This window comes from Camelus ferus, chromosome 19, assembly GCF_009834535.1.
Source record: "Camelus ferus isolate YT-003-E chromosome 19, BCGSAC_Cfer_1.0, whole genome shotgun sequence".
Taxonomy (NCBI): domain Eukaryota; kingdom Metazoa; phylum Chordata; class Mammalia; order Artiodactyla; family Camelidae; genus Camelus; species Camelus ferus.
This window is the reverse complement of record NC_045714.1, coordinates 12,878,866-12,903,865: the sequence shown is the minus strand read 5'-3', so window position 1 is coordinate 12,903,865 and position 25,000 is coordinate 12,878,866. Positions and strand designations below refer to the sequence as shown.

Below are 25,000 nucleotides of genomic sequence, written 5' to 3'. Positions count from 1 at the left end.
GCCGATCACCCAGCATGATGTTCTGCATAATAACAGTTTTGTTAAAAATGAACACAACAACTAGGATTGTGCACACACACCCACAGGCACATGGAAACAAAGATCAGGAGGGCTGACGTTGAACTCCCTGTGGCCACTGCTTAGTAGTAGGAATCCAGGAACCTTTTATGTTTCCCTTAGTGCTTGTGTGTGTCTGAATCCTTCAACTGTAAACTAATATTGCTTTTCTAATCAGGAAAAAAAAATAGGTATTTAAAATATTATAAAATTGCCAAGTTGCACAATAAAGATTGATTTTATTGCCAGGAGAAACAGACAGTAATAGCTAAGCTTTTTTATCATGGTAAAATAACCAAAATATAACATCGACCATTTTAACCATTTTAATGTGTACAACACAGTGGCATAAAGTATCTTCACGCTGTTGTGCAAACATGACTACTGTATAGTTCCAGAAGTTTCCATCCCCCAAAAAGGAAATCCCATACACATTTCATATTCACTCCCCATCCCGAGCGGCATGAAGCGGTGTTACTTCACGTGGCTTTGACTTGCATCCCCCAGGTAACTGCTGATGGTGAGCATTTTTCCAAGTGCTTATTGACCATTTGTGTATCTTCCTTGGAGAGATGTTTATTCAAGCACTTTTGCCACTTTTTAAATCGGACATTTAATCTTTTTATTGTTTCGTTGTAAACGTTCAGTGTCTATGCGGGATACTAGGCCCTCATCATTTATGTAGGATTTGTAGGTTTCCCCCAGTCTTTGGATTATCTTTTTACTCTCAATAGTGCCCTCTGATGCAGGAAAGAGTTCAAATCGAGTGTATCTATTTTATATTTTGTTGCTCATGTTTTTGATGTCACATCTACGCCATTACTGCCAAATCCAAGGTCATGAAAATGTACCCCTGTTTTCTTCTAAGTTTAACAATCTGTTTTAACAATAGTAGGTCTTCCAACCTGTGAACACAGGATGTCTTCCTACTTGTGCTCACCTTCTTTACTTTCTTTCAGCAATGTTTTATCCCTCAGATTTATGTATCGGAACCATTTTGAGTTAATGTTTGTATATGATGTGAGGTAGGGGTCAAACTTCAATCTTGCATGTGAAATCCTGTTCTCCCAGCACCACTTGTTGAAAAGCCTATTCTTCCCTCATTGAATTATGCTGGAACTCTCTTAATGGAGAGATAACTTCTTCGTTCAATCAACAAGCTGTCCCCAATTTACTCATATTGCCTTTTGCAACTAGTTCATCAAATTTTGGAAATAGAAGTTTTCTCTGACTTTATATTGTACGTTCAAGTCCTCTTCTGTATGTGGGTCTGTTTTAGGGTCAACAACTCATTAAGCCAAAAAGGCAAAAAAAAAAAAAAATCACAAATCACTTATAAAGTCAAGTTTTAAAGGTAAATGAATAAAAATGCAATTTCAACTTTGAGAACTTAATAGCTATAAAAACGTCAAAATCACACTCTGAACACCACTCCATCCTGCGTATCATTATGAAATATAATATTTATCCTCCTGAGTAGCACAGACACTACGCCGAAGTACCTGTGCTGCTCACAGCCCAGTGTGAAGCTGGCGTGTCCCTGGCATCTGAAACCATTCGTCACCCATTAGATCCTGCAACCCAGGAGAGCACTTGATGGTGCTGATCTGTTAAAATGCCTCTCAGTTTGCTGCCAATGATTTTTGTTGTTGTTTTGTCATTGAAATTGTTGTTCAGGTGTGGTGACTTTTACTATTCCCTCCCACGCAGTTCCTGATTTTAGAAAATTCTTTCTTAACCGTCAAATCTTGGACTCACTTTTTTTAGGTCAAATATAACTGTTTTGAAAATGTATCTTATACCTGTGTTTGCAATGAAATTTATGGAAAATTCAATTTCAGTATAGAAGCCTGACTTCCTACAAAAACAACCATTCACTTAGACACCTAACCAGTTGTTCAAAAAGAAGATATGCTTCCCATCAAAATGAAATGCAACTGAAGACGCAATTCCCAAATAGGTGAATGAGCTGCACACTTGGAGACACACGGATTAAAGCAGTGTAGTCCCCATGGACTACTTCCTAGCTGTGAGATCATGGCCAAGTCACCTGAATTTTCTCAGACTTTGTTTATTTCTCTGTAAAATGGAAATGACAACAGGACCTATCCTATTGGATTGTTGAGAGGATTAAGCGAGAGAAACCAGATAAATCTGTTGGCGCTGTGCGTGGCATGGTCAATACATGACACTGGTAGAAGCAGCGTCAGCAACAGCCACAGTAAGGAATTCAATGCTCAGGATTCTTCTATGTATCAGATCTTCTGCACGGGTCAACCAGTTGTCTGCACTGCCTTCTCCACCTGTGTATCCTACATTCATTCATTCATTCCTACATTCAACAAATGTCCAGTGAATGTCTACTGCCAGTGCTATCCCAGGTTCTGAAGACGGCATAGTGCCAGGATCTTCAACCTAACTGCTTACAGGAGGAGTCAGCAGGTATATTGTGTTAGTGGCCAGACAGTGAATATTTTAGGATTTGTATGCCTCTGTTACAACTGTTCACCTCTGCCACTGTGGTACAAAAGCAGCCCTAGACCAAATAGCGAGCAGGCATGGCTGCATCCCAATGCGACTTCATTTACAGAAATAGGCAGCAGACAAGATGTGGCTCTAAGTCCTTAAATTACAGGCTTTCAGTATACAGCCTAACACAGGAGATGGTGAAATAACTATAATAAAGTAAGAAAAGTACTCTAATGGGCTCAAAGAGGACCAAGGAAGGCTTCCCAGAGGAAGCGATATTTAATCTGCTATCCAGTGGAGGCAGAGGAGATAACCAGGCAAGGAGGAAGAGAACAGTATTCCAGACAGAAGGCATAGTGTGCGTGAGGCCAGGAGGAGAAAGAAAATCAGGAAACAGAGACAGTGAACCAGAGACAAAGAGATGGAGACAGGGAGAGATGGAGACAGACAGAAATAGAGAGAAAAAGGAGCACCATGCTTTTAAAAAGCTAAAAAAAAATCAATTCTCGCTTGAGCGCCAGGGAGTGAAGGCAGTGAAACGAGAGATGAAGCTGGACGGAGGCCAGGGCCAGATGGGAAGGGTCCTGAGCATCAGGTGAAGAAGTCAGGGCTCACCCTGAAGACTTTGGGAAGTCCTTGAAGGTTGGAGGTGGGGACCAGCAGGATAAGCTGTGTCTCTGACTGCTGCCTGAGGGATAAGGTTGAGAGCATCACGTGTGGGAGAAGGGGTGAGAAGGCAGCTGCAACATCCAGGCAAGGAATGTGGTGGCTGGACCACGACATGGAAGGGCGTGTTGACAGGTGGCTCTGGTCAGGAGATGCTTGAGAGTTAAGACATTTTAACAGATTAACTGGGAGAGGGCCGAAAGGCAGAGGGAAAGTTTCTGCCTCATTAAGTCTCTTTGGAGCTTGCCTGATCTTCAAGGCTTTCCTTGAGTCCTCCGTCATCCTGGGACCCTTCTCTGGTCAGTCCTTCCCAGACTGACGAGCACTGATCTGGACCCCTTTTGCCCTAACCTCTCACCACGTGGAGCACATCTCTTGGAAGAGGCACGTGCAGTCAGCGTGTCTCCCCTTTGGGGCTGTTATCTGGGCCAGACATCTTTGTGTTAAACCCCAAGAGACCCTTGTCTGTTGTTGCATCTACATTTCTGAACATCCGAAAAACGAAGAATGTGCTTAAGTGAAATCTAAAAAGAGATCAATTAAATGAAGGGCTAAATATTCAAGGAAGTCAACTTCATTTTCAACAGAAGCACAAGTTTTGACAGTGAGATAATTGTATGCCGTAATCTTTTGGTTTTGCAAGACCGTGGACTAAAAAAAAAAAAAATCACTTCATGCTCATTAAGGGTAAGAAAATAGATTTGCAAGATTAGCAGCCTCTACTTTCAGAAGCATCATTTTCACTTTCGTTATTGGCCAACACAACAGTTCATTTCCCAAGGAGTATTAAAAGGCTTCCGTGACTTGATATTTTGAGCTGAAAAATCTGAGTACCAAGCACCAGGGCACATGTGCTGCCCTGTCACTCAGAAACTGAGCTGCTCTACCCCTTGGCCAGTTGGATGCCCCATAAAGCATGTCAGGACTGAGATGGGCTCGCAATGCAGTGTCCTTCATCCTTTCTATGGAGTCTAGAAATCTGCAAAAGTGGGTGTAGGAACATGAAGATGAGAGAATTTAAAAGTAGATAACCATACCTGGCTTAGAAATAGTCTGGTGCTGAGGCAGGGGAACCTCACTCATAAATAAACACTCCACTGGAAAAACAGTAGAGCCCCGTGTGTCCCCCACGGGAGCAGGAATGAGGATAAACTCCAGCATAGGAAACTGGCTTTTCTCTAAGCCAACAAAATTTGATCATTTTCCCAACCTACATGTAAGCCTATTCTCCTTTTTACTATTTCCTTACATTTTACACCTAATTTAATTTCTAGCTCCTGGTAGCTTATTAACTCGTACACACTCATAAACAAAACGGCTGAAGGAAAAGTCACACCAGAAGAGCTTTCAGCTGCTAAAATTCTACACATCAAGAGCTATTAGTGCATCAAACCTAACCTAACATTTCATTCTTTTAATGGGATGCATGCTGCATTTTGATAGCATTAATACAAGGCTAAATAAACACAGCATCACCGGAAACAGACCCAGATCTGAAGTCTGAAAGGGCAGCCACATTTCTTGAATATTCTGAACGTCAGCTTTTCGATGGAAAAAACATAATCCAACAGCAGCGACTGCACACACATAGGTCCATTCTGGGTGTCTTCGGTGCGTGTTACAAAGTTTAACCTGCTGAATCCTTACGTTTTCTGTGCCACAGTGTCTAGAGGCATTTACTGTGTTCTCCTAAAACTGCAGCTCATGAAGGTATGGGTAAGGTCCCTGTTTCCCAGTTATGTTTTCTGAAAAAGGATAAGTTAAGGTATGTTCTCCAGTAAAGGATGATCTTTCATGTGCGTTTGTTTCCGAAACTGAAGCGTGTCTGTTCGTGTTCTCTGGAAGCCGCCGTTCACCCTCAGAGAGTTTCCTGAAGTCCCCGGCAGCAGGACGCCCCCCGCACACCTGTAATGAGGGCTGGCTTTGTTCCCACCTTTGTCTGCTGACACCGGAGCGGCAGCGCGGCCCAGGGCCTCAGGGGAGCTTCTGAAGACGGCTGCACAAAAGGCGCTCGCCCCGGAGGCAGGCAGAGGTCATGCAAATGAGCCCCTGACACCCTTGGCTAAAAAAATAAAAGAAATCGCCTATGTTCTTTTAACTTAAAGTTGGGTGGTTTTATGGGGCTGTTCAGCCTATTCCAAAATAACAAAAAGAGAGCGCCGACACGGAGCTCTGCAGCCCCTGGGAAATGCTGCTACTCATTTTACATTTTGGAATTCTGGTGAGATGATATTTTTACATGCTGGTCATTTCAATTTTAATTGTTGGTGAGATTTTTTTCCCCCTCATCGTGGAGGATGATGACCATCTGTCCTCTGGTTTCACTGAAAATGAAGCAAAAGAGAAGGGCTGAATGTCGACCGGCTGGTTTTCTTCCTAAAGGGGGAGTACTCGGAAGTTTCCCACCGCCTGCCGGGCAGCAAGAGAAGGCAGCTCTGGCGAGGGAAGAACGGGCAGAGGCAGGGCAGGGGTCTGGCCGGTCTGGCACCCACCAGGGGACCTGCCGTTCCCCACTAGGAAACTGGTGCAAACAGAAATTTCGAGGGAAGCTGAGGGGCGGGGCGGGCGGTGTGCGGGCCGCAGGTGAGGACAGGGTCAGGAAACCTAGACCAGGAACAAAGGTGAGGACCCAGGCAAAGGGCTTCGTCACAGAGAGGACGCAAAATGCTTGGAGAGAATGATCACGAAGGAGTGGGAGTGGTGGGGGGGAGCCTGAGGCCAGCCCGGTGCAGACTTTGAGAGGCCACGAGATTCAAAATCAGGTGGGGCGCACATTCAAATGTGCTGCAGAGGCTTCGCTGAGAGCTTCCTGGAGCCCCCAGACCACATCAGTCAAATGGAAGTACTGCCTTTCCTGGGGCTTTTCAGCTTTCCTAACATCGTGGCTCGGGTCTGAGCTAGGATGCGCCTACTGCCTCCGTCTGCAACACGCCGCCCTGGGTTCACTCATCCTCGCCTGCTTTCTTCTTTATCACCCCTGAACTCTTTGCTGCCCAAGGACAGCCTTTCTTCGTGACTTCATGAGCTCAGGGACTTGCCATGAGAGTCTCTAACCCATTGTTCAGTATAAAATAAATAAGAAGCAGGGACAACAAAGCAATACAGTTATTCCTACGTCAGTGCAGGAATCCATTTTTAAAACTTCTGTTTATTGAAATTACAAACATGTAGGGTACTGCCTGATGAATTTTCTCAGGTTGAATACACTCATGTAGCCAGCACCCAGACCAAGAAAGGAAGCATTACCAGCACCCACAGAAACTTTCCTCCAGTCACAAGGGCTGCTGCTGTCCCGTGTTGGAATGCATTTGAGCAGGACCTCAGACACGCCGGTAGTGCGCTGTTCCCAGAACCACAGCTGGACAACCAGTGGGCTCAGGGCTGTGAGGCTGGACCAGCCAGCATGCAAGGTGAGCATCAGTCCCAAGCCCGAATCCAGCCTTCAGTGGCATCCGCCCACTTCGTTACGATGCTTGGCTCTCCAGGCATCCATGCAGGGCTGAGCTCCTCAGGTGGAGAGGATGACAGCCGGGAATCCGGCCATGCTCAGCAGCATAAAGCCAGGGAACTTAGGATTGACTTTTTCTTAGGGCTTCACACGGCTCACAGCAAAGCTTTCTGCAGCTGTCCCTGAGCCAGCAAACAAATCCTAGGGTCTCCTAATCCTCCCGCATATGATTACGGGTAGCTTGTTTCTTGGTGAATTAGCGCCTTGGTGTTCACGTTCAAGAGAGAAGGAAAACGGTTCTTGTCTTCCCCCGAGCAGAAGGATGAAGGAAGCATCCTCAGCGGCTTGTGCCTGCTATCTCTGGGGCCGAGAACAGCAGCGCTCGTGCCTCCGGGACGTCGAGGGCCCTGCAAGAGCTGTGAGCCTCCAACACGAGGCAGCCTCTGGTCCGAGGGGTGCTTCCGAGCTTCTGAAAGCAGCACCAGGCTGCAAGTAAACGCTGCGCTCAGAGGAGGCTGCTTTGTTCCCCCGGTCAAGGCAACCAGCCCCCGGTGCTTTTGTCCTCCGGGGACAGGACGGTCACTACCGTGGTTCCCACAGGCCACTGTGCGTGTAATTATCTCAAGGGCGCCTGTGAATCACTGCCTGGGGGCGGGCGGGGAGAGCTTCCGCGAGGATGTGTGTGTGAATGCCACCTCCTCGGTTTCCGCAGCCCGTGGAAGGGGCCCATCAGAATCAACTGAACAAAATCAGAGCTGCCACATGGGCCCCTTATCTGACCTAGAGTCCAGGTCCCAGGGAGGCAGAGGGCACTAGGTAGGGAGGTCCTGGGCAGGGCGAGCTAGGAAGGTCCCTCAAGACCATTTTCTCGAGTGGCCCACTTGCTTTGGGGGTACAGAGCATGCCAGCACCCTCACTGTCACCAATAAGACTGCCAGGCACTCACAGAGCACTGACTCTGTAGCGGCCAGCAGCTCACTGTGGATGTGTCAGGCACGGAACCCCCAAGACATCCCCATCAGGAAGACACTCTTAACCCCGTCACGGGTGAGGAAACTGAGGCCTGGAAGAGCCGGAGGGATCCCACAGCTGAAAGGTCTCGGCAGGATTCAAACCAGATTCGTCTGCCTCTGGAGCCCGGGCTCTCCACAGGTACGCTCCTCTTGGGGTGACAACACCGACCCCTTGCATTCACGTCTGAAGCACCACTTTTACGGACAAGCAGCGAACTCACAGACCCCACGGCGAGCCTGCAGCGTTGCTGCTGGGCAGCGTCAGAATGTCCAAGGCCAGAGCCCTAGGTCATGAGACCCGCTCTCGGCAGGACAAGAAGCACCTTCCGTTGCTCCCGGGATGATGGGCTGCTGGGGGACCTGCTTGGTTTTTTTTTTTCCCCTTGTTTTTTTAATTAATTAATTAATTAATTAATTAATTAATTAATTTTCTACTGAGATGAAATCCACATAACGTAAAATTAACCATTTACAGCATAACATGATTCAGTGGCATTTAGCACATTCACAAGGTGCATAACTGTCACCTCCATCTAGGTCCCAAGCACCTTCCCTGCCCAAAAGGAAGCCCTGGACCCGATCAGCATCACTCCATCCTCCCCTCACCCGGCCCCTGGCAGCCCTAACCCTTCTGCCGCTGTCAGCGGAGTCGCACAGCACACGGCCCTTTGTGCGCGGCTCCTCTCACTCAGCACGGCGTTTTCACAGCCTGTATCGGCACTTTTCTGGCTGAATACTATGCATTAGACCTTCTTTCTTAAAAATGAAACAAGAGGCAATGTAACCTCAAAGGAAAAGCCCTGACCCAAGAATCTTTGGAAATCTTGCACTTCTCACGGGACCAGGAGTCACTGTTCCGCATCAGACAGACTGGTTCCAGTATCAGGCTCCCTACTGTGTGGCCTTTTACTTGAGAGAATTACTGTACATGTCAGTATCCCTGTCAATCAAATGAGCACAAGTAATTCCACCAAACTCAGGTAAACAGGAAAACACACACAAAGGTTGCCAAATTGCCCAACATATAGTCAGGGTACATAAGATAATCAGTGTTTCTTCTTCTCCCATTCATGGGAGCATCACTGCCACTCCCACAGATATAACTGGGAACTCGTCTGTACACAGCAGACGTGTGCCTGAGTTGCTCACGTGAAGTGACTTTGAAGGAATCAAACCACATTTTGTATTCAGTAAGTAGAGCAGTTCTTAGGTGGACAAAACCTATTAACGAAGGAAACCTCCCAGTTCAACATGTGGATTAGCCACCTTTTACATAAACACGTTCATCCCAGTGTCTGGCACAGAACCGATGCCCAGCGCAAATGTTTGTGCAGGGAGGGAACAATCTCTTCATTAAGAAAAAAAGAGATCTTCTACTTGATATGTAGCCAGAGAAACAGGCTCCAAGACCCACTGGTTCTCAGACAAATGCAAATATAACTGGCATATGGGACACACAGTCAGTAAGTTACAGGTGCTGTCAGTCCAACAAAAACATGTGTTGAGTATCTACTGGGTGCCCGTCCCTGTGGGGGGGCAGGAGCGAGGCCGCAGGTTATAAGCTTTTAGCAGACGCCGAACTAACAAACAGGCAAAAGACTCACACGGCTCAGATCACAATTCTGGGGCAGCTAACACGTTTAGACATGACAAGGGAAGGCTGAGCTGCACACAGTACAGTGGGCGCAAGCCGTGGGGAGCCGTTTGGGTAGAGTCCACCTGCAGCATCTTTTTTTTCACTGAAAGGAGCCAGAAGAAAACTGTCCAACTCAGCCATTTTTCAGGCGGGACAGGTCTAGAGCAGACGTGGCGCCTCCACTAGAGATGACTTGGGTCCTAAACCCTGGACTTTCCTGCACGCCCTCTACTACCACTCAACCCCTGCAAAGCACACCAACAAGGAGCACTCGAGGCCGTTCTGGAAGAGGAGGAGACTGTTCCCGCCAATCTCAGAGCAACCTGCTGCGGGATCTACACCGACGCAGACGCACACCAGCAGCCATTCCCTCCAACCCTGCGCCGTAATCCCTGCGAGCTGTGAACGGGTCCTCTCCCAGCACAGTTCAACTATGCAATAGGGGAAGACACAAACAGAGAACTGAACTGATACAAATAATGGAAAAATAAAGAGTGGTGTACTTCAAAGCAAAAACTGCACAATGTTGAGCAGGCAAGGAAGACTTCATTCAAGGCGGTTGCCAAAGGGGAGAGTGGCCAGAACTCACTGGATCTCAAGGGAACAGAAACAAAAGGTGGGAGTGGTTTAGGGGGAACCAGGGGGAAAACGTGGAGGGCCTGAGTGAAGGCAAGACGCGCAGGGGGGGCAGCCCAGCACCCTGAGTCACTCCTGAGCTCACGAACATCGTCCTCTACAATCAGGCCACCTGTGTCTGCTCATCGGAGCCCATTAGTTTTCTACTTTCTCGCAGAAACTGGGAGAAACAGGGGTGCTGCCTCCCCTGAGGGTTCCCTTGCAGACGGTCCTTGAGAGAAAGATTCCAGGGTTGCAAAACTCCCGAGACGCTGTGTGCAGCGCGTTCAGCTCACCGGGGCACAGAAGGGGCCTGTGAGTTGTCAGAAGTACGTGCTCTCTGAACAAAGAGCCCCGCCTGGAGTCAGGGAGGGGCCGGCGTGAAGCTCAGTCAGGATGCGCGGACGCCAGGCGTCTCGGTCAGGGGTCCGGGACCCCTGCTCCCGACACCTGGGCTCTTTCAGAAGCGTGATTCCCCAGACTTCATGGCCTGAGTCAACAAGCTCCCTCGGAAAAGTCCCTTTACCAAAATGCTTAATTTTCAGACACCTCCCTGAAAAACTGAATGGAGATCGAAAGCTCTTCATTCCCAGAGACATGACTACTGCCCTGAACCCGGCCTGACGAGCTGGTCTGGACGCTACCACAGCCCAGGAGTGCATACTTCAGGTTTCAAAATATTTCTAAAGGTTCCTGAACTGCATTAAACAGAATGAATAAATAAGCACCGCCCTTGAGGTGCTTTGAGGGCCAGCCCCTGAAAGCCCCCTGGCGTGGCCGGCAGTCAGCAGTTACGGCCTGTGTGCGGGCTTCCCGGTCAGCAGGAAGTAACTCCTGAAGACAAGGCACACTCCCTCCCATCGGGCTGCCGGGCAGGTCGGCCTGGCTCCATTCCAGGGCCTCGCCTCCGGCTGTGGTTTGGACATTGTCTTTTCTGAAGTCACCAGATCGAAAGAGAAGCAGCAGGTGCCAAGGAAAAAGTAGTTTCTGGCAAGACAGCACGTCCTCTGCTGTGTAGACCCCGTAGTAATGGACTATCAGCCCGGTTAATCCTTCTCCCGGGAGTTGTGTGCGGGCAGGCCAGGGACTGAATCCGATGTCCCGGAGTTCTGTCTGGCCCGTCTCAGTGTTTGCCAAACAAGGAGATTCTACATGGAAATCTGGATTTCCAGTTTCTCTTGGAACAACAGAATGCACTGCCACAGGGAGCAGAGGAGCCCATGCTCTGAGTCCCGCAGAGCCCCTGAAATCCTCCAGTGTCCCCCACACCTGGTCCTGGTGCCCTGGGTCCTGGCCCCACACCTGCACACAGCTGTGGGTCATCTGCACAATAAACCAGCCCTAACTTGTGCTGCGAAGTGACACCATTTGCTCCTATTACAATCCTCATGGCTCTGGAGGTTGGTTGGAACCAGCTGGGCAGGTCTCACTTGGGCCTTTTCAGGGGGCTATAGTCACAGAGTAGCTGGGGATGGAGTGAAGCTTCCTCACTTACCCATCAGGATGGGTGCTTGTCCTCAACTGGAACTTTGACAAAGGCTCTTTGCTGGAACCTCTGCCCTTGGGCTCCGCACAGCGCGCTTCTGTGACAGCAGCTTGGTCCCAGAGTGAGTAGCCTTTAGAGAGAGCCAGGAAAGCTCTATTCAACTTTCTAACCAAGCCTCAAAAGTCACTCTGGCTGCATTCTGTTCACAAGATGGGAGTTCTGCCTCTGTTTTGAGCAGGGACACTGGCCTCCTCCTCTCACAGTGCCCTTGTCTGACTTCGGTAGCAAGATGATGCTGGTCTCACAATTGTAATTACCAAAACTAGACAGAAACTCCTCTTCCCATCATCAACGCAACGTGTTGCGCAGACCTCATAAACCAAGCCAAGTTCTCCTGCAGCTGCCCGTTGTTTCCTTATCAGCAAAATGAGGGCCCCAGCGGCCGCCCCACCCTAGGATTTTAAGGAAATTGATTTGGGGAGAGACGTGGTGCATTGGTTGCCACAAGCATGCGTTTTCAGCATTTCAGTGAACACCTACTATGTGTCAGATATTGTTTTGGATATGGGAATAGAGCAGTGATGAGAAGGGGTTCCTGCCCTCAAGAGCTTAAATTGTAGAAAAATGTGCTTTATTCAAAGGAGTGTATTTGGCAAAGAAAAAAATACTATACATGTTCTCTGGCTTTATGGTAAAAAGTAAACAATAGAAAGTTGTACCCATTTTCTCGTCCTCCTGTGGCCTGGGGAGGGAGGGAGGACCGGAGTGGACGCAGGAGACTGCGGGCGGGGCCCTGGCTCGAACGCCTCAGGCTTTCCACGCGGGGTTTCCGTGGCAGGGTTTCACCATTACTTACGGCTTATGTTCAGTGATGTCAGAGTAACTGAAATCTAAAGCTAAATAAAACCAAGGCCAAATGCCATTCTAAGAGCCTGGAGGCTAACACGGTTTACTGTATACTACTTGGAGATCTTTATTAATATTAAAACACATTTTTTTTAGGAAAATTGCTTTAGTGACCTTCACATGTACTGATGTTAGAATGTCACAAAGACAACTGTAAGCAAAAATATTTTTAAATTCTGTAAAAATAATTGTCCTATTACGGTTCAAATTATATACCACACCAAACATTCACACGGTAAAGGTCTAGGGCACCTCACGGCCGAGCGGTGTAATATTTAGCAGTAAACACATTAGCATACACTTCACAGCGCACAGTGGCACTGCACTCCACATGCTTTTGATATTCAAATCTATCTTTGCTAAGCATAGGTGATACTGTGACCTGGCACCGCACATATTTTGAATCAAGGCTTCAAGGTTCCTCCTATTTATATGGAGAAATTAACCAGGTAGAGCCAGAAAAAATAGAAATGTTATGAATAATAGCATTCTTTTCATTTCTAAACATCTCTTTGCAAACACACTTAGTGACGATGAGATGTCGTATCAACAATGTGGCTGTGTTTAAAGTGGGGTCTTATCCATACTCTGTTCAGTGCCTCAGGTGGACCTGGTAGGGGAGCCTTCAAATCCTCTGGTCAGGACAGCGGTGAGTGCAGTGGGCTCTGTACGTCCACCTGCTGAGCACCCACACCTTCCCCTTCGTGGAAGAGCACCTTCGTCTCTCACTGGGGAACCACCCGTTGGTGATGCGGACACTTGGGAGGACTGTCAGTCAGGGTGCCCAGGTACCCCAGCCTAAGGGCTGAGTGGACTCTCCCAGCCTGGAGTGGATCAACACAAGGAAGAAAAATGGTTTGGCAATCATGCCCCTTTATCACTGAGCCCAGCAAGAACTAACGTTGGTTCTGACTATGTGGGTTTATGAAACTGACTTCATCTTTCTGAAAACGAGTGCCTTGGGCATTAAAAGAAAGAGCCTAACTCCTCTCCACTCAGGCGATCAAGGCAACCGAGGCGGGAAGGGAGGCACGTCAGCCCGCAACAGCGACACTTTTTACCATGTCTGTTGCTACAGTATTGCTAAGAGACCTCTCTCATCCTCAGAGGAACCAACTGGCTGGGTAATTAAGGGGGAGAGCATGCTTTCAAAGTTAAAGGTATAATCAGAAGGCTGCAGAGGAAGAAAGGAAGGAGGTGGAGGTAGGAAACGGGCAGTGACATGGGTATCCTCCCCACACTAAGGATCCCGCGCAAATGCTCTGCACCTGCGGCTCCCACGTGCCCAGCGCGGCGGCCCGAACGCAGAGCTCAGAGACGTGCAGGGGCGGGAGGCGGGCTGCAGGGTCTGCAGACCCGGCTTTGGTTCTTGCTCTCCCGCCTACAGCGTCTTGTCAACGTGACTTAGGCTCTTCTGATCTGTTTTCTCATGTGTAAAATACAATAAACTCAACCTGCCTTATAAGGTTGTTTGAGGTTTAATTTAAAAAAATTAACTGCTACAGTAAGTGCCTTTCTATCCTAAACAGCTAGAAAACTGGACATGTTAATAAAACCATGGTTTTCAGCCACTGGGCAGAGCACACTGCAGAAGTGAGACCGCCAGGGAAAGAACCACACGTGACGTGAGCCCTATGCCTGCACCAGCGTGATGCCCTCAGGCAGGTTCAAGGCTGCAGCAAAGGAGAGGGCACAGGAACAGCTGGTATCACTGGGATGAGGAGACAGGGACTGCGGCTCAGGGGGCGGGGCAGCCGGGACTCACGGCGGCACGTGGGAAGGGCAGGGCTGCAGAGAGAGAACGCCGAGGACCTGCAGAGGTGGCCCTCCGGTCTCCAGCTGAAGACTGACCTGAGTGAGGAGCTGAGAGCATGAGCTGACCCTGCACGAGGCCAGGCAAAGGAGTACAGAGAGCAGCAAGGTGAGAAATTCCCGCAGCTACAGCGGACAGAAAGTATCAACCGGGGGAGCCCTCCCGATACGCAGGGCGTCAGGGAGAGCCCTCAAAGCGTCACATCTTAGCAGTGGGGCCAAACTAGCTCCAGAACACGGGCTGCCAAAGGCCTGCCCTAACAAAGTTTAAATGAAAGTCAGAAGAGAGCAAACTAACCCACCATTTATCTGACTTCATGCCGGAGCAAAATCCAATCACCCGATAATGCGGAATTTCACAAGGTTGAGTATCCAATTAAAAACTGCTATGTAGGCATAGAAACATAAAAACGTTCCCCCAAACAATAACAATCCACTAATAGGAATAGCCATACATGACAGGCACGACGGATTTAGTTGACAAGGACCTTGAAAAAAACTATTTCGTATCTTACAAAGATGTAAATTGAAAGATGAGCTCGATGGGGAGAAAAACGGAATATATAAGGAGACCCAGGTAGAACTTCTAGAGATGAAAATTGGTTACAAGAGAGAGGACGGGATTAAAAGAAGATCACACACTACAGAAGATAAGATCAGTGAATTCAACTCTCAGAATACAAGCTTGAACGCCAGCAGAAGCTGTCCCAAATGTAGCACTGAGACAAAAAACGCTGAAGAAATAAAGACGGCTTCAGTAAACTGTAGGGCAATTTCAGCAGGTTCAACATACACGTAATTGAAGGTCCAGGAAGTGGGAGGTAGCTTAAAATATTTTAGCAAATAAATAAAAACACCCAAGCTCACAGATTGAAGAAACAAAACTAAAACAAAAAACAAAAACAAAAACAGAAAAACAGAAAAACACCCCACTACACCAAAGCATGTTACATGATATTATTGGTGAGAAATTGGAGAAACTGGAGTGATAGCTTTAAGTATCGGGGGAAACAATTCAACTTAGAATTTTATTCCCAGTACAGATATCCTTTTAAAATGGAGATGAAATCATTTTATGACAAACAAGTAACAGAATTTATTGCTAGCAGACCTAGACAAAGATATATTAAAGAAAGTTGTTCAGGCAAAAGATGGATAATACTGGATGAAAATGTGGCTCTACGAAAGGAACGGCGAGCCCCAGAGCTGTCAGACACGGAGACAAAGAGGAAGGCACTTCGGTCGTGTTGGAAGATGGCTGACGCTCGCCCTGGGCTTCTAGCCCTGGGTGACAGAGTAACTAGGGCGAGACTGGCCTCCCACCAAGACAACGAAAACCCCAGGCAAACTAGGTGAAACGGCTGTTTTGAAGACGCTGGCCACCAGGCAGTGAGAGGCCGTGACCTGAGAGATGGGACACGAATGAGGAGAGCGCCACAGTGGCACCGTGTCACCCCTGGGGCGGCTCCCAGGCTGCTGCACGGGTGCGGGAGCCCCGGAGGGGCCGGGCACACTCCCCGAACCGAGGAGATGGCGCTGACGAGCCAGAAGACCGAGTCGGCCAGAGTTCTCAAGAAAGCAAAGGGCTGCACAGAAAGAGAACCATGGAAACCTGCAAAGGGCCCCCAGGTAAGGGACAGAGTACTGGCAAGCACACGTGTGAGAGGAAAGCCCCTCAGGCCAAGGAGAGAACCTGCCATGGGTGTGTGGATCATCGCAGTGCTTCACACGGGGCCGGAAGAGTGGCTCTTCTCGCAGAAAAATCAGAGAGCTGATCATTCAAGAGGCGCTGCGTGCAGCACACAGAAAGGTTTACCTCGGCTTCGGGGGGAAAAACATCCATGGACTAAATGAAGGTCTGCTCCTGCCTAAACAATCTTAAAGTCCTTCCTGAAAGTAGCAAATTATTTTCAAGCACTTTAACTGCACCCCAGAACAAAGCTCAGGAATATTTACAGGAATGTGGACATACCTGGTACCCAACCAGGGAAAATTCTTAATGTCTGACACAGAAAGTATCACCTAGTATGCAGAGAAGAAGGGAATTACGACCCGTAACGCTGAAAACTCAATTAAAACACAACCGGAACTCTCACAGATGCTGTAATTAACAACATCGGAAGAAAGGCCTGGAGGCTGGTCCAGACCCCTGGGACGCAGGGGGATTTCAGCAACTATGTCACACCAGCAAGCGGGGTCTGGAGCTACAACAGCTCCACATTTCTCAGTCAAAACAAAAACAAAAACAAAAACAGAAAACAAAAAACCAACAACATGACAAAACACAGTTTTCTGGGAGATGGATGGGATGAGTGAGAAGTGAACTTCTATCATACAGATAAACATGGGACACAAAGTTTCTCTTCCTGGTGGTGGATTTCTTGCAGAGGACCACGTCTGCATAGGTCTTAGCACGCGAAGAGCTTGGCGTCCTGCCAGGGAGGGGCCAGCAGCCCTGAGCCGGGCGTCAGGGACCGAGCGCCTCGGCCTAGCAGCTTGCAGCCGGGAGGAAATGCCCTCAGGGGCTCTCCATCCCGCTGAGAGCCCACATCTTACACCCTGCTGGGCGATGCGCAGATGACACTTAGCGACGTAACCAGGCACGTGTGGATGCAATCAGCTCGAAGAGTTTCACGCACCAGGAATTCTAGGGAACATTCGTCTCTGATGTCACAGGCGCTGAACACGCGCACCTCACCCTCTGGACTGCCGCTCGCCTGGCGGTGGCAGCCCCTCGCGTCCTTCTCACGAGTCCCCCCCAGGGACGTCTCTGGTTGGTTGTCCACCCAGAGAGGGCTGTCAGGACAGCCAGCCGCCCCTGTCAGCCGTCCTGGGATCTGCCACCACAGGGACAGCTCCAGGCTGCAGAAACAGGTTGACACAGTCAAGAATCCACTTGAAAAGGACCATATTATACTGGGTTAGTCACGGGAGGTAATCAAAGTTTTTTTTTTAATTTATTGAAGTATAGTCAGTTACAATGTGTCCATTTCTGGAGTACAGCATGTTTCAGTCATGCATATACATACATGTATTTGTTTTCATTTTTTTCATTATAGGTTACTATGAGATACTGAATATATTTCCCTGTGCTACACAGAAGAAACTTGCTTTTTTTTTTTCTTTTTTCTACCTATTTTATATATAGCAGTTAGTATTTGTACATCTCGAACTCCCAGCTCTCTCTTGAATTCTGTTTAGGTCTTCTGTTCATGTTTTGATTGGGTTGCTGGTTTTTTTGGTATTGAGTTCTATGAGCTGCCTGTATATTTTAGAAATCAATCCGTAGTCGGTCGCATCATTTGCAAATATTTCTCCCAGTCTGTAGGTTGTCTTTTAATCTTGCTTATGGTTTCCTTTGCTGTGCAAAAGCTTTTAAGGTATACTCAGTCCCATTTGTTTATTCAAAAAAAATTTTAATGCTGTATAATTGTCCTATGGGTACTATAATTGCCATGAACTGGGCGGCTTAAAACAATAGAACTTGATTCTCTCACAGTTCTGCAAGGCAGAGTCAGAAACAGATGTGTTGGCAGGGATGTGGTCCCTCTGAAGGCTCTAAGAGAGACTCTCTTCTTGCCTCTTCCAGCTTCTGGTAATTGTTGGCAATCCTTGACTCGTAGCTGCGTCAGTCCAGTCTCTGCCTCTGTTGCTGCGTGGTCATCTTCCCTGGACACACAGTTTCCTTCGTTTCCATCCTCATAGGTCCCAACACAGGCCCCCAACCACAGCACACACACAGTGAGCATCTTGCAGGAATGGAGACGGTGGCTTCTTCCCTGGGGCTCACGGGACCCATTTCCACCTTCCTAAACAGTCACAGCATCCTTCCGCCACCTCTGCCTCCACCACTGCCTTCCTGTCTTCAAAAATCACTCTCATTCTTCACAGGGCTCCTTGATCTTAAGCTTTCTTGCCCACCTTTACTCAACAGAGTTCATTTCCAAAGGAGAACAGTATCTCCCCATGAGAAATGCTACAGAAGTTTCAGGAGGGAGCAGGCGGAGAAGAAAGCCAGCACAAAAGGAGAGGGACAGAGGCCGCTGGAAGGCACAGCCAGGGCAGGGGAGCTGGGGTTTCAGCGAAAAGTGGAGACGAAGGAAGCAGCAGGCGGCGTGGAGGAGGAGATATGCCTTCCCTCCAGCTTTTGCACCGTCCTGGCTCTGGGACGATTTCAGATCTTCCTCGGGAAAAAACTCACATCCACTCTTCTGGGAAGGTCCCCGACTCCCTCTGCTGGAGTTAGCAGGGCTGGTTAGAGATCATTCATTCATTCATTCATTCCACAGCTGTCCACCCAGCACCTACCATGATCCTGGGTGCTGAGATTATCTGCTGCAGTGGTCTTTATACATTGAAACAAGAACTGTGTAACGCGAGGAGTCCTACTCTGGCTACGCCTCTTAGAGGGGAATGAACAGCAGGAGATTTAAGATCTCAGCAGGGCCTGTGTGGGGACTTGGAATCAGAAGGATGGGGTTCCCTCGCTCATCCCTCAGATGCTGAGCCGCACCAGCTCACTGCCACGCACCCCTGGGCTCGGAGGACCCGCAGCGAGCGCGGCAGCTGGGCCCCACCCTGCAGGCATTCTAGTGGTTCTGAGGGAACGGCAATGGTTAGACACCTGCAGGGACACAAGGACAGATACAGCGACAGGTTAGAGGCACAGAGAGTGATGGGGTGGGGAGGCTACCTCTGAAAAGAGCAAACAGGAACCCTTTCCCAAGGGCTGACTTTGGAGGTGAGACTCAGGTACCTAGAGAGCCACCCTGGGACCATTGCAGTCAGAGAGCGGTAAGTGCAAACGCCCTGAGGCCAGAAGCAGACCTGTGCATCAGTAACCCTGAGTGCCTGAGTGCCCTGCGAAGGCACCTGGGGCTAGAGGAGGGTGTGGCCGGGCAGGAGCGTGGGTTTGTTTTCTAGGTTCTACGTTGACCTGCCTCATGGTTGTTGATCTTGCTTATTTTGCACACGACAAACCAACAGCCATTTAGGTGATGTTCAGTTCCGTTTTTGGGGGGAGACCAGCATATGGCAGCAGGAATTACTGCCCAGAACTAGCTCCATAAAACCAAGCTCTGGGAAGCACACAGAAATTCCGTTTCCAGTCATTTGTTAAGAAGGCAGGTTAACAGGAGAAGGAGGCGGGGCCTCTTCTGTCCTGAAGCTCTGTTTAATGGCAGGGGTGGAGGTGGCTGCCACCAGCACGACACTGTCACAGCATCAGTCCTTTCCACTTGCCAGACACACAAAGTTACGGAATATCAGGAGAGAGAGCCAGGCTCTCTGCCTTGGAGAGTGAGGTTGTGGGTTGTCATATTTTTCGACACGTGAGTATCTGAGTGGGAGGCAGATGGACTGGCAGTGGGGATTCGTCAGGGTCTCAGAGAATCTGAAAAAAACTTTTTTGAATCCTCTATCAAAAAAATACATATACGGATACAGTTTGTGTAACATTTCAGAAAGTTCCTTAATCCCTTTCCTGGATTTCTGCAGACAGACGAGCTTGTGCCCTCAGACAGCACAGTTAAGCAGAAAGCCCATGGCACCTGGCGAATCCCAGAGCGGGCTACAGGAAGGCGTCCCTTCTGCTGGGGGCTGGGGGAGGACTCATGCCTTTGCTACACAGGCCGGCAAAATATCAAGCTTGACTTGGCCTTTGTGGTTGCTTCGGAGGGCTGACCTCGCTGAGTGGAGAAATCCTCCTGTTCCCGTCTGGAGGGCAAGGCGCACACCTCGCCATCAGCTGGAAGCCCTGGGCACGGCTGTCTAAATTTCAGCAGCTGAGCTCCAGGCAGGGGAGTGCTGTGTGCTCACGGCGGCGGGCAGGCTGAACGGCCCCGCCCTGTCCGTGGTCAGTGAAGGGAACGCACACAGCGCAGGTCCGCTGGGGCTGACCTTAAACCCGGGATGCTCGCTTTGCATAATGCACACCTGGTAAGAGGAGAGGTTTATTTTTGATTCACACGAGAGCTCAGAGTCCAGAGACAAACCTCTGCAAGGAAGTCTCTCCATGCTTCGGTCCTTTGTTCCCTTTAAGACATCTGCAAACCCTCATCGATTAAAATAATCTGGGATTCTGACTCAACACCCAGCTAAAGGTGTTGAAGATGACTTCTTGAAGGACATATCAGCTGAGCCCGACACTGAAGGATCCAGGGTGGGTGTGCGGGGATGGCAAGGAGAGAGGGAGAGACTGCTAGGGGTGGGGGCATGGAGAGGGGAGTCTGTCTGGGGGAAACAGGGGTATCCCTAGGGAAAAGTGGACGGGGGTGAGATAAATCATGTTCCCACCAGGCGCCCCCACAGCGCCCCACCTCCCTCACCTCCCCACCATCGTCAGGGGTTGTCTCGGCGGACTCTCCGAGGTGTTAGTATGTGTAGCCACTGTTCTCCAAGGGCTAAAGCCAGAATCCTGGGGGGCGCACTTGCCAGCACAGCTTGCAGACCCTGTCAGATGCCAAGTCCTGTGGACTCCAGCTTCCAGACTTCTCTCCCTCCAGCCGCCACCTCCCCAGTCCGGAACAGCATCCTTTCCTCCCCCGCAGCACCGAGCTGGTCCCCAGCTTCAATCCAGACCCCGTGGAACAGCCAGAAAGTTTTCACTGCACAGATCTGACCGTGTCCCTCTGCTGCAGAAACTTGACTGTGTCCCTTACTTGTGGGGTCTGAGCGCGGGCCAGGATGTCCCAGACAGAAGGGCTTAGCGATGGCCACCTAGTAGGGAAGGGGGAATGCAAGTTCCGCACTGGGCCCTGCTCCAACGGAGAAAACCCCAATCCATCCCACCAGGGGTGCGGGATGCTGGCCATGAACACTTAGGGGGTGAGTGGGTAGGAAGGAGAGATATGGCTGCACCTCTCAGCCTTTTTGGTTCTGCCCCACTTAGGTGTCTAAGGTGAGGCATCTGGCTTCAGGAATCCACTCTCCCCAGCCCCCCCTCCCCCTCCCTCTCCTGAGACCTTCTCCTTCATGTCTTCTCCACCCTGCATGTCTCCTGGTGAACCCCCCTCCATCCTCACACCCCCAGGCCAGCCTGCCTTCCCAGGGTGGCATCAGACCCCTAGTTATTTGCAGTTGGAGCACCTGCCCTCTTCCCCATAGCACTTTGCCCAGCTGTCATTTTTACATTTATCTGTGTGATGTTCTAAAAAGCAATACCTTCCTCCCCCACTGGACTGTAAACACACAAGGGTACAAACTGGGTCTGTCTCATTCATTACTGGAGCTCAGGGTCCAGAATGGGCTGAAGACAGGGCAGAGGCACAGGGGGAAGTTCTGGAACGTGGAGGAGGTTCAGGGTCGGGCGTCGGGGCCCTGAAGCGCCCACACCTGAGAAGACTTTGGTCCTACTGACACTGGAGTCATGGCTCAGGGGAGGATGGGAGTTAAGGTCCCTTCTTTTTCTCTCTCCGCCAGGACTGCCAGCTCAGACTGGAGGCGAGGTTGGTCTGTGCCTCTGAGAGGGCTGAGTGCGGCTCCCTGGGCTCTGAGGACAGGTGTGACAGCACACTGTCATGTCATTACTCAATGCCATCTGAATGGCAGGCCTATCTGTCCCACATTAGAAAGGCAGGACACAGGCTGTAGGAGTGACAGCCACCGATGCCTGGTGTGGGGTGTCACCAGTCTCGGGCAGGAGACAGTGGTAATCTGCATCATGGAGCCAGTGCCTCTGTTCAGCCTAGGACCTTGCAAAAGCCAACAAACCTTTTACATTCTCACTTAAACTCTAATTTCAGGGAGTGTGTTCCTTTTGACTGACTTTGAAAAGGGAAAGTAACCCAAACTTAAAGGTAACTTTGGAAGTGGTAGGTTAATAATGGCCACGTTTACTGAGAGCTTGTTCATGCCAGGAGTTACCTGCAGATCAGTGCGGTGGGACAGGAGGAAACTGCGGCTTCGCGGATTTAAGATTCACAGGAGCACAGCAGGGAAGTGGCAGGGCAGAACCCCCACCCCCACCCCCTCTCGCCCAGCAGCTCCGGGACAGAGCTCGTCTCCCGGGGTGTCACCCATAAGCACTTCAAAGTCCATGAAAGGGCAAAGAGAAGGCGGGGTTACTGACATTTCACCCCAGGTAGTTCTGTCCTGGGGGGACCGCCGCAGTCCTGTGCATTGTAGGGTGTCTCGCAGCCTCCCTGGTCTGTACCCGCTGGATGCCAGGAACACCTCGCCTCGAGTTATGACAACGAAAAATGTCCCCAGACATCGTCAAACACCCCCGGGGGCAGAACCCCACCCAGCTGAGGGCCCCTGAGGCAGAGCACACTGAGTTCCATGAAGCAGAGCCAGCCATCTAGAGTGTTCTACAAAGGCAGGTTCTTACTCTTCTCGCTACCACTTGTGAAATGCAAGTTTTAACAACCCCAAAATTCGAGCTCTCTAGGACTTGCTGGAAACTGAGAGGAGGTTAACATCAGCAAAGAGAGAGATTTTTTTAAAAGAGGAAGATTATCTTACTCTATCTGGAACCAAATTCCTAGGGACCCTCTATGTTTTAAAGAATCTAAGAAACAAAGCACGGTGGCCCCTCACCTGTCCCCTGGGGCCCTGCCCCGTCTTAGGATCTCCATAGTTGCCTGCTCACGCACATTTCGTGTCAGTCCTATGACTACGCGTGCGGGCAGGTGCTTGTGGGTTTAACGTCCTTGTCTTGGGTAAAATGGAAAATGCAGTGGGGAGAGTCCTGTGTCTGATCTGTCCCTGTAGGGTCGGGTGGAGCACTTGTTGGCTCCTAGGTAATGCTGCTGAATAAGTCTTTGTGTCGTAATCCTTTCAAATTCTTCCCCAAATCATGAGGGTAACGGTTAGAAATACTTAAGCACATCATACACTCACAAGTCACTATACAGGGAATATCTGCAGAGAAGATGAGGTGAGAACCTCACAAATTTAAAACCGGGGTAAATTTAGCTCCAACCTAACGGCCATGTCATTGATTTTTGTCACTCTTCATCCCTTCATTTTAGAAATAATAGTCATCAGATCCTGTAATCAAAAGTTTCCCTGTAAATTTAACGATCTGGGGCATTGGTTGTTTTTGAAATAACACCTGCAGAACAATCATTAGAGCCTTGATTAATGCTGCCTGACACACAGGGAAAAAAACACATCTTTTACGAAGCTTCAGGGTTTTAGTGTGAATAACCTGCCGAGCGCTCTAAGGGACCTCACTGCTGAATATGCAACAGCACAAATGTTAGGAGAGATGTGTGTGTGTGTGCGTGTGCATCTTTGCAAAAAGGAGATCCTTAACTTCTTGCAGGGAAAAATCAGAAGACACGATTAGGTTGATGCTGGTTTAGGAATTTCCAAAAATCGTCAGGATAGCTAAGGAAAAACCAGGGAGCCCAGTGATTATTTTTAGGTATCATAGAGAAGATGGATTTAGTTTGTTCCCTCCAGATTTTTAAGAAAGACTCCAAAACTAGGGATTAAAGTTACAAAGAGACTCTATGTGTGAAGGAAGTAGAGTCGTGAGTGGCTCCTCTGTCATGAGAGCACAAGACCACTGCCTGGGCGACCATCGGTCAAGGGACACCCTGAGAAGCCCCCATAAGGAAGGAAATCTTGACAAGCCACAGGTGCCCCGGGTGGTCAGGGACCACAGGGAGCACTCCTGGTGATGCAGGAACACTCCACACCACACGACCTTTTGGGGATTCACAAGACATGGGTAATACACACACGGCTCTGAGAAATCATTCAAGAAAAAGATGAAACTCTGTTTAATTTTGTTTTAAACATTGTTTCCCAAATTTATTGGACTGTGATGTCCCCACTTTCCTTTACATAAAACCCTGTACTACCTTAAGTCACGAGAGTCCCCCAAAATACCTTCAGGGAAATGCAGACCCAATGCCATTGACTAAAAATGGCAAATATGTTTGGGGAAGAATGTTGTCAGGTAGGAATGTCAAAATTACTTCATGAACTTTACATTTTTCTATGTGGCCTCCAGAGTCACTATCTGGAGTAACCCATCCAAACACTGGTTTTCAAACTGGTAGCTATAGGAGAGAAACGTAGCCAATGAGTGCTTGAGTAAGTGCCCTGGAGGCAGCTTAAGTCTGCTCAGGCCACATAGGACCCTGCAACAAGCTGCTCTAAGGCAGGACCACCACTGCACAGGCTGTCCCAGAAGTCAGGCTGCCTGGAGGAGGGCACCTTGAGCTGAGCCCTGGAGAGCGGGCAGCAGGAAGGCAGGCCAGCGGCCGCTCTCCGTGGTGCTGAGCGAGAGCCCGCCCCGCTCTGCACACACTGGACACAGGAGAGGCAGGTTCTGTAGTGGTTAGCAGTATGGTCCCCGTCCAGAAATGACCCGCTAAGAAGTAACCTGGTTTATGGCAGGAGCCACACTACAGTGTTGTGGGACGGCCTCGCTCAGCAGGCCGTCCCTGTGAGGAAAAACTACCTGCACCCCTACGTCGCACGACACACAGAACGGCGGCTTAGCTGCAGTCTCGACGTGGTGGGGCCCATGGTGGGATCAGTGCCCCCAGAGGAAGACACACCAGAGAGCTCTCTGTCTCTCTCTGTCTCTGTCTCTGTCTTCCCACCCCCCCACCCTTACCACATCCCTGCAACACGTGAAGACACAGCCATATTTCAAATCAGCAAAAGAGCCCCCACCAGATCTGGCCACGCCAGCCCCCTGATCTCCAACTTCCAGCCTCCAGAACTGGGAGAAACAAACCTCTGTGGCTTCAGCCACCCAGTCTGTGGTATCTTGTTACAGCAGCAGGAGCTGACAAATACAGAAGGTTACCATGAGCAAGAGACTGGGTCTCGGGACTCATTCTGGAGTAATTTTTTTCCCTGATCTGAGGTGTTTGCATGGGTGTGTTCAGTTTGTGAAAACCCACTGATACACTTAAGCTCCATGTGCT

At 49.4% G+C, this 25,000-nt stretch overlaps 1 long non-coding RNA gene across 1 annotated transcript in view; it reads right to left on the bottom strand.

The window, feature by feature from the left end:
* The window catches only part of LOC116657870, a 357,505-nt gene that overhangs the window by 312,018 nt on the left and 20,487 nt on the right, over positions 1-25,000 (bottom strand). The window lies entirely within an intron of this gene.